The sequence below is a fragment of the Zootermopsis nevadensis genome, unplaced genomic scaffold (assembly GCF_977971745.1).
Source record: "Zootermopsis nevadensis isolate Lab colony 2312 unplaced genomic scaffold, Znev_1.0 Znev_ptg000004l, whole genome shotgun sequence".
NCBI lineage: Eukaryota > Metazoa > Arthropoda > Insecta > Blattodea > Termopsidae > Zootermopsis > Zootermopsis nevadensis.
The window spans coordinates 7,919,191-7,928,231 of record NW_028259136.1 but is presented as its reverse complement, the minus strand read 5'-3'; the positions used below and the strand labels follow the sequence as shown (position 1 = coordinate 7,928,231).

The following is a 9,041-nucleotide window of genomic DNA, read 5'->3' as shown; positions in this document are numbered from 1 at the left end:
GACCAGAATGCGTACAAATGAAATTTGGTATGTTTGGTAATGACATATCAGTATTACAGTATGTTGTTGCAGTGTTGGTATTACAATGTTCTGTTTTACGGTATTTGTGTTTCAGTATTTTGTTGGACATTCAACGGCTATGGTTATTCAGTGCCAAGATGGGGAATAGTATTACAATGAATCTTAAAGCAATAGGCTGTAAATATGTGGATTGGATGGTTGTGGTGATCAATAGTGTCCAGTTGTCGCCTGTTGTGAACATGATAATGAACCTTTTGGTTTCGTAGGAAGCAGGTAATTTATTAACTAGCTGAACAGTTATCAGCTTCTAAATAAAGATTCTGTTCTGTGCGTTTTGATAGGTAAAAATAAAAAAAATAATAATAATAAGAAATGAATTGGGTTGAGTTGACTTAGTTTAGCAAACACTGCCCAAATCTTATTGTCTTAAAATTTTGTATGCATTTCTCATTTTTCTGATGGATGCTACATATCAAGCCATCTCACTTCTTGATTTGATTACCCTAATAAAATTTAATGAGTAAAGTTACAAATCTCCTTTTAATGTAATTCTCTCCTTCCTGTCTCTCAAGTTGAAATATTCCGCTTGGTGCACATATGCAGTTCGTGCTTTTGCCCTCCTGATCCAATTGCTTAAAAATGCACTTAATTCAGCTTTTGTTCCTAGCCTTAATGTTGCAGAAACCTAATGGTGGTTTATGAGGGATATGGAATTTTTTTTGCCAATTTTAAGGTCTTGCCCTTGTCTTTTCCGTGGAGGAATTTAAAAAAACATTGGTTGAGATTTGAAGTTCTCAAGTGTTGAATATGAAGGTGGCTGCCTTCTGGGATATTGCAATCTATAGAAGGTTTGGTACTGACATATCAGAGGGGCTTACTGCCTTGATCATTGCCCTAATGGTGAAGGTTTTTCAGGAGGCATGCTGCTCCATTGAGTTAGGTGGTTGTAAGACTGAAGCTCAGATAATTCTTTGAAACCTTGCATATTGACAAGTCGGATTATGCAAGGATACTGTGACATGTTATACTACAGTATTGAAAATTTAAGGATACAGTCAACTCATTTTTTGCAGATGGGATATGTAGATTAGTGATAATTTTTTAAAATGAGAATTTGGATACTTTGTTTTTTTACTTGTTCTTTGCCTGGAAGATTTTAACAATTTTAATAATGGCAAGTGGAACTTGACTGCTGTTGTACAAGTTACCGTTTTTAATCACAGGGCTTTTTTCATTGGATATTGTGTTAAGAAAGAAAATACTCTTTCACAATATGCTGGAGCTTAATAAAATAATAGGTTAAGTAGGACTGTTAAAGATTGTTGTTCGTGCATTAAAATGGCGTTCATCTTCTGCATTCTCTATGTCCGACCTGCTTGCAGTAAGCCATGTTGAAATTTCCGCCGTGGCCATGAAGTTCACCTGTTTACCGTTCTTTTCTCTATGGAGCTACGGGCCAGAGGCCTTGTCATTCAGAATCCTGCTGTCAAGCGTTGTGGTTATGTGTGTTGCGTTTGTGTTCAGTGTAAGAACGCCTGTCAAGTGAGCTGCTTTAAATAAAAATAGTACAATTAGCAAATGATAAATTAGTTTGTGTATTCTGTAACATGTTTTATATGGGATTAACCTTCAAATATCCGTGGTATCTGCAGTAGGTGAGTCCAATTCAAGTAGTATACTATGTGTGTGTGTGTCTGTGTATAAGAACAGTTAGCAAGGAAGAATTTTCGTACACCATCTGACGCTGCATGCAGTTTAGGCAGGTGTATTGCGAGAGTTCAGCAACTCGGTATCACGGTTTATGAAAGGTGAATAAACATGTAAACGTAACAATATTTTTGTTGACAGTGTCGCATTATGATCATTTTGTACGAGAAAGCAGTTTGTAACCAGACCCGCCATGGGTGAAAAGCAACAGGTGTTCCGAATATTTTTAACATTCTTTGTAACTATTTTAACTTGGATAGGATCGTGTACACAGATTGACTTTAATGGGGTTATGGAATGACGCAAAGAAACATTTCCTAAGCGACGTATTAAAACATGGTTTAAGGTTGGATTGTATGTTGCGCCTTATCTGGTTAAATTTACCGACCTTTAAGAGATGCTTGCCGCCTAAGTCATTAGGGTTATGAAATATCACCAAGCAGTGTTTAGTACGAGTTAATAAGCATTTATTTACGTCGGTAATTAGTTAGTGAATCTAATGTCTTAATTACTTTAAATTCTATATAGTCTGTTGAACTCAGGCCTAATATCGCGATAGGGGAGTGAAGTGATAATCTTGTGTCTCTTCTCTCAGGAATGTTTGTTACACGTATCCTTTCTGTTACTTGTGACAACTTAATGCTGGTTTCCGTTACTTCCAGTAAAGTGACGTACCAAATGATTAAAGTTGAATGTACAATTTTTACATTTTTAATATGCCAGAAAATGTCTTATCGGGGTCTTATTTATTCCAACCTCTAGTCTGTCAGATATCGGTTTTTCATATGTTGAAATCATGAAAAGGAAATCCCGTATTTGTAACGCAAGGCTGTTATTTTAAATGTGTTTATGTTATTAACGTTCAGAAACCGAGTACATTTCAAATTATGCCTACAGACTTGACTCTTAGTACCTATCACGTATATGAACGAGTTTCACGTCTTCTCTCCGGCTAATTTTTATCAAGCTGAAGAAATCTTAGTAAGAAGACTCTACAGTCAGATCATTTAAAAACAATGGTATGTCAGCGACCTTTGTTTCCGCACGAGGCTTAATTCAAACATCAAAATACTGTTCAAGGCGCAACCAATATGTTTTTCTTCTGTTGGTACGCGATGGTATGCCATATTGGTGCCCCTTTTTTTTGCATAAATACAGAACAGAAGACAAATTAATGGAGATGGTCTGGACTTAGTGGCAAATATAACAATTTCTGGCTCTATCGAGGGTCGAAACTGATTTATTCAGGTCCATTGTTTATGTTTGTGTATTTTTTGGTTTAAGATGGCTGTCTTCTAGGATTGTAGCGCCGTGTAATCTACATCGCAGTGATAACCTAAAATTCTGATTATTTATTTATTTATTGATTTGACGACGTTGTATCTGAAAAAGTTAGCTATTCTTCATTGTTTGTTATAATCTGATTTCGGCAACCTTTTTTTTTAGAGCTGACAGCGTTTATTAATTGTTCTGATTCATGAAAACACGCTTGGACACGATCCTGAGAGACTTTACATCCACACAGAATGTACGTCTGAAATTTATGTTAATGTTATTTCTCGTATTAAAATACATTACTGCATTTGGCTGAATGTAATGTGAACTTCTTTTCCGTCAAAGTTGTACCCGAAAATTTAACAAATTCGCTCGCGTTGAGCTCTGTTAGAAGCATAACAGGTTTATAACGTGGACAAGATTCTTCAGGAGGTCTTTACAGGATGAAGTAAATAAATTTTATTACCGAAGAAATATACAGAATTTGAGGTTTTCGTAGCAGAGTGAAAACATTCTGAGTTGTTGGGCCGTGTAGTATTTTGTCTGTGTGAGCATACTGCCTCCATCGTCAGTCCTGAAAATCATCTGTGTGTGTGTGTACCTCCACTTTTGGACACAGTAGAGAAATCGATTCTTGCTACAAATGCTGTAAAATTGTTAGAACAATTTAAAAGAAAGTCATATGTACCTCGTTTAACGGTATGGAACGAATCTGTCAGCATGCGAACGAAAATGGCGAATCTAATAGCTAAGTTTGCTTACACGAAACGATGATTAAAGTAACAGCTGCTTTCAAGGAAAGCCAATGTGCATTTGCAAATTTACATTTCGCAACCCCCATGTTTAAATTTTTTTTTTTGATTTATTGTTTGTGATTTTAAAATGATGTGCAGTGCTACCAAGTTTCGTGCCTTGACAAGCTTGCGTGTCCATATGTAACAATCAGCTAATGCATTTTACAGGTCACACGAATTGTTTTTTTTCCCCCGATTTAAAAACGTCGTGTTACCAAAACCTGATAAACCCTTGTTTTGAGTAGTGTTTACTACTTATCTCCACGATTTATCTAACCCCACACGGTTGAAGGTCTTTCTAGAAAACTTGATAAGTCACATGGTTGGTCAACAAATTCCATTCTTTCGTGGGACCAGAATGCTATGTACCGTTCTCACAAGGCGACACAATCTCCCTGTAGCCTGAGCCTGTAGAATCCATTTCAGACTTTAAAAATATTTTATTTAAATCCATTTTAATATCATCCTTCCGTCAATACCTCGATCTCCAACGTTACCTCTTTCCCTCATGTTTCCAGACCACTATTTTGTACGCACTTCTCATTTCCAAGATATTCTTTTTTGTTCTCAAACGTCCTCGGTGCGTTTGCCAAGGAGCAAGGCCGTTTCATATCACACCAAACAGGATAGTCTATAGTTTTGCTTATTTTATTATTGTCTGTGGTATTTTAAAGTGCTGAGTTGTCAAGGATACGTACAAAGACAGACACTGGTGTAATGTCACAACAGTTGGTACACATGCGGGAGGTCGAGGGATGTTTATTATTTTTATTTAAAAATATTTCCCTCCCCCCCACACGATTTGCGCCCGCTCTCGTAAGCTTTGCGTATTGTTTGTGGTTTAGAGAATAATAATAAGGGCCTTGAGGAGTCTTGGTATAAAGTCTTAACGAAACAATTAGCACATGCTAAGGAGAGTTCGTTGTTCCACTTTTGCGGGGTTAATATCCGTGGTTGTTTGCATTGCTGGCCGCGTGGTCACGCTGTTATGGCCACAGCGAAGCGTCACGGAGGGAGTTGGATCTTCTTCCGTAGAAGGTTGCTTGAACACTTCGGCTTCTCGTCACTAGAATTTGATTTTTTTTTTGAAAGCCATCAAGTTTATCTGTTACTTGCTACCTTCAGATTAATTTTAAAGTTGAATAATATATTCCATTTGTCAGCGAGAAGGAAATTACCATATTGACTTTATTGCTTGGATAAGGACCTGCGTTCAATATCCTGTAGATTTCTTAACTAACTCATTACGATGTGAGGTTTTCACGGCGGTGACTACGAAGATTTCTGTCTTCTGGGTTGTAGAACTCTGGTAGATGTTTACCGACGTTCAGAGGTCCTTGCTGCCTCCAGAAGATGGCTGTTATCAGGGCGATAAACACGATCACCTACTCGTCGCCTGATGACAGACGTCTTCCAGCTAACTGCTTAAAGAAGTCCTTCTTCAGAAGCTAATAGTGGCTCATACAGTAAAGAAATTCCCCGCCTTTTATGGAACCAGATTATTTATTACCGTGTTAATATAAGCCCGACATCTGCCCTTATCCTTAGCCAGATAAATCCAATCTACACCGACTTAATCTGTCGTTTTTAAGATACATTTTAAAATTATCCTCCCATCCAAGTCCAGTTAGTCAAAATGTTCTCTTCTGTTCAGGACTTCCTAATAAATTACGATGCATTACATTATTCTGATCCCGCCAGAGGTGAATGTTAATTACATGGGGTCGAAGTATGCATTGTAATTCTTTAATTTATATTATAAATTACTTCACTAAAATGTAAATATGCTTACCGCTTTATTCAGCAAACCAAACCGCGATGAAACTCTGTAAGAATAATGCGAATCTAATCGTTTTTAACATAAATTTCTCGAAAGTATTCTTTTCGCTTATTTCCTCCGACAGACATTAAAATTTTTATACGAATTTTCTTTGCGTCAGAACCAGAGGTGTGCCCCAAAAAATGGCAAATGAAATTACTGGTGGAAGCCTGGAATAAGCTCATATCAGTGTACGTTGCACCGTTACATTTAAGTACATACAACTGGGCATGTTTGTTTTCTCATTCAGAATCAATTAGTACCATTTCTCTGCGTTTACTTATCAATATACACGTCTCCTCCTTAAGACCGTAAGAGAATTATCGAAATACAAAACAGTTATTTGATTTGTGAAAGAAATTAGGCAGTAAGTGCACTGGGTCTATATATCTAGTAAACTGTTTGCTAGTTTCGTAGTAAATTTAACGATGCTGAGTTAGCTATACAAGTTATACGTAAACGTGGAGAAGGTGTAGGTCGGGGTGTGGCTTATTTTAAGGTTATGTCTCGGCATGTGCCTGGAGTTGGCCATGAACATCTGAATAAGGGGTCTGCGAGAAGCGATGAACCTAGGACGTAGAGAATTCGAAACATGTTCTTATTATTGAGTCGTGAGTGTTCTTACTTGCAAACAACCCGAGATGCTGATCTCCCATCTAAAGATGCCAACCGATTGTTTGAATAGGAACCCTATAGAATCCAAGAAGTAGGATAACTTACACATAGTTCAACCCATTAACGACGAATATTGTCCAAATATTTAAGAATGCGGTCCGTACCGCGAAGAAAACACAACTCTTCACCATTACAAAGATCAACTGGTTAACCCCTGAAGCCGAACCTCGTCTAAATAACATATAAGAATTCGGTCCGTACCGCGAAGAAAACACCACACTTCACCATTACAAAGATCAACTGGTTAACGCTGTTTAAGGAATTAATTGTAATAATAGTAATGATGTCAAGGGTGTAAGTACAAAATTAAGAGTTATTTACTGTTGAATTACGTGGTACATATAGTTACCACTGGTCTTTAAAGGAGTCAAATGTCTGTTGTGACTACTGGCTTGACAGTTTGAATTTTCGCTTGGGAATGGTAACGGGAAACGAATAATTTGTGGTAAAAATTCTCATTTCTGATGATGTACACTTAATCGAAATGTAGGTGAACACCTTTTTTGAAAGCACCTTCCTCTCTGGTAATAGCAGAACATCTTGTGTTGTAGCAAAATGAAAGGAATTAGTCGGGTCTGTTAAAACGAGTCTGTCTACAGCAACGAAACAGTTTTCTCCTTGTGAAAACAATGCAAGGAATTGTTCGAATGATACTTTCTTCCTTGTACGACATACTTTTGAAACACACTGTTCAACCTGTTCTCATCAGCTGACCCACTAAAACCTTGCTCATAATGACTTGTATCAGTTGATCGGGTGTTATTCAACGTGTCGTGTAAGAACATGGTCCGATCTCTCTAAATATCCAGTTTCTTTTTCACATCGTCTTGACGAGTGTTTGCCATGTATCCTTCCGCGATACATTCTTTTTTCATTCGCACCGAAGGCCACCCGAGGAGTTGTACCTGTTGCATGCGGTCTACTTTGCCTTCTCATAGCCATATGAGACCTATTATTATTATTATTAGTGTTCTGTCTGACGACAGGTCCATATGAACAGGATCCTTCCATCCTTTTCTCGGACTGGGACCTGTTCATATACGTTCTTGGCAGATGATCCAGAAGTGGTTTGCCATTGCCTTCTTCTGTGTGTGAATGGAGTAATTGTTGGGATGCCACGGAGGAAAACTCCGTGTTGCCTAGACCACGGCCTTGCCCAACACAAGTTATAAATTCGGGCACCGCCGGGAATCGACCTATAACAGAGGATAATATTAAAATGTAGTATATTAGTGCAGGAGCTTGAAATATAATATTTAAGATTGTTCTTTTTCTTCCTAATCTGAAATTTGGACAGAAACAAAATAACGGGGCAGATAAGAGCTGTGTTTTAGTCGTTCTTGAGAAGCTTAAAGTATGCTCAGCTCGTTAAGATATTCACCGTCTTTTATGGAGGCCGAAGGTTCATTGCCGCAACTGGTTCCGATTCTGAACCAGATTAATTTAATACACACCCTCCAGATGCTTCTCTGGGGTTAATCTTGAAATTATCCTCCTAACAAAGAGGGATTTGAGGTTTTCACGGAGGTGAATCCGCAGATTTGCCAGCGTCTGAGAGGTCTGAGACAGCAAGGACCTCTGAAACTTCTACCAGAGTACACGGCGCTACAACCCTGAACACAGCCATCTTATCCTTCCATCTAAGTTATTTCAAAATTCCGCCGTCCTTAGTGAATGAGTTCTGCAGTGGGTAGACACAAAGCATTACTCGTGCGGAGATTTCAACGCTGGTATAGAAAAATAACAGTAAACCGGTCACAATGAGCCGTGTTAAATTACAGTGCGGGTGTCTTACGAGTTATCTTTCTTAATCTGCCATCCTCTGATGATCATGGTCTATTCATGTTGTGGGGTCTTGAATTTTGATCTTGTAAATAATTATCTTGCCTAGTTATTAGCTTCTTAGACGTCTTTTGTAAGTGAATGAGGGAATATTAATTCCTTATCAATGTTGTATGCGTCTTTATTTGATTCTTAATTTAAACAAGGCTCTGAAGACCGAGTCATGGCTTGAAGAAATTTAAGTTTGAGTTTTGCTTTCGCTTAATGCATTATCAGTTTCGAATAATTAGTACCGAGTAATAGACTTTGAACAGCCACGGTGGTCTAGCGGTTAGAACGCTGGCCTTGTAATCCTGGGGTCTCGGGTTCGATTCCCGGCGGTGCCCGAATTTATAACTTGTGTTGGGCAAGGCCGTGGTCTAGGCAACACGGAGTTTTCCTCCGTGGCATCCCAACAATTACTCCATTCACACACAGAAGAAGGCAATGGCAAACCACTTCTGGATCATCTGCCAAGAACGTATATGAACAGGTCCCAGTCCGAGAAAAGGATGGAAGGATCCTGTTCATATGGACCTGTCGTCAGACAGAACACTAAATAAAAAAAATAGATTTTGAAAGTTAAGTAATATTTAAGAATCCAGTTCGTACCGCAAAGTAAACACAAAACTCTGCCATTCAAAAGATCAACAGGTTAACCCTGTTTAATGAAGTAATCGATTTTTACAGTGAGAATCATACAAAATACATAAATACAAACTGAAGAGTTTATTTTCTTAAGCAGGTTGGCCACAATAATTACAATCCTGCTTTAAAGGAGTAAACCCAATTTTACTCATCTCTACGATGCTGTTTTTTTTTTAAAGTTTCTTTAATTTGCTACTCCATAACTGGAATGCTCTGTTCCGCTCTTGGCTACAATTTTAATTAAGTTCTGCTGTTAACGGTGATGGAACTTCTCGTTATTG

At 38.0% G+C, this 9,041-nt stretch overlaps 1 protein-coding gene across 3 annotated transcripts in view; it reads left to right on the top strand.

Annotated features, from left to right (window-relative positions):
* The first annotated feature begins 50 nt into the window (after positions 1–50).
* The window catches only part of LOC110838821 (uncharacterized), a 46,890-nt gene continuing 37,899 nt past the window's right edge, over positions 51–9,041 (top strand). For all 3 annotated transcript variants that reach the window (XR_002546245.2, XM_022082432.2, XM_022082429.2), the window contains exon 1: positions 51–1,676. The gene's annotated coding sequence lies outside the window, so the exon portion shown is untranslated. The remainder of the gene's footprint in view (positions 1,677–9,041) is intronic.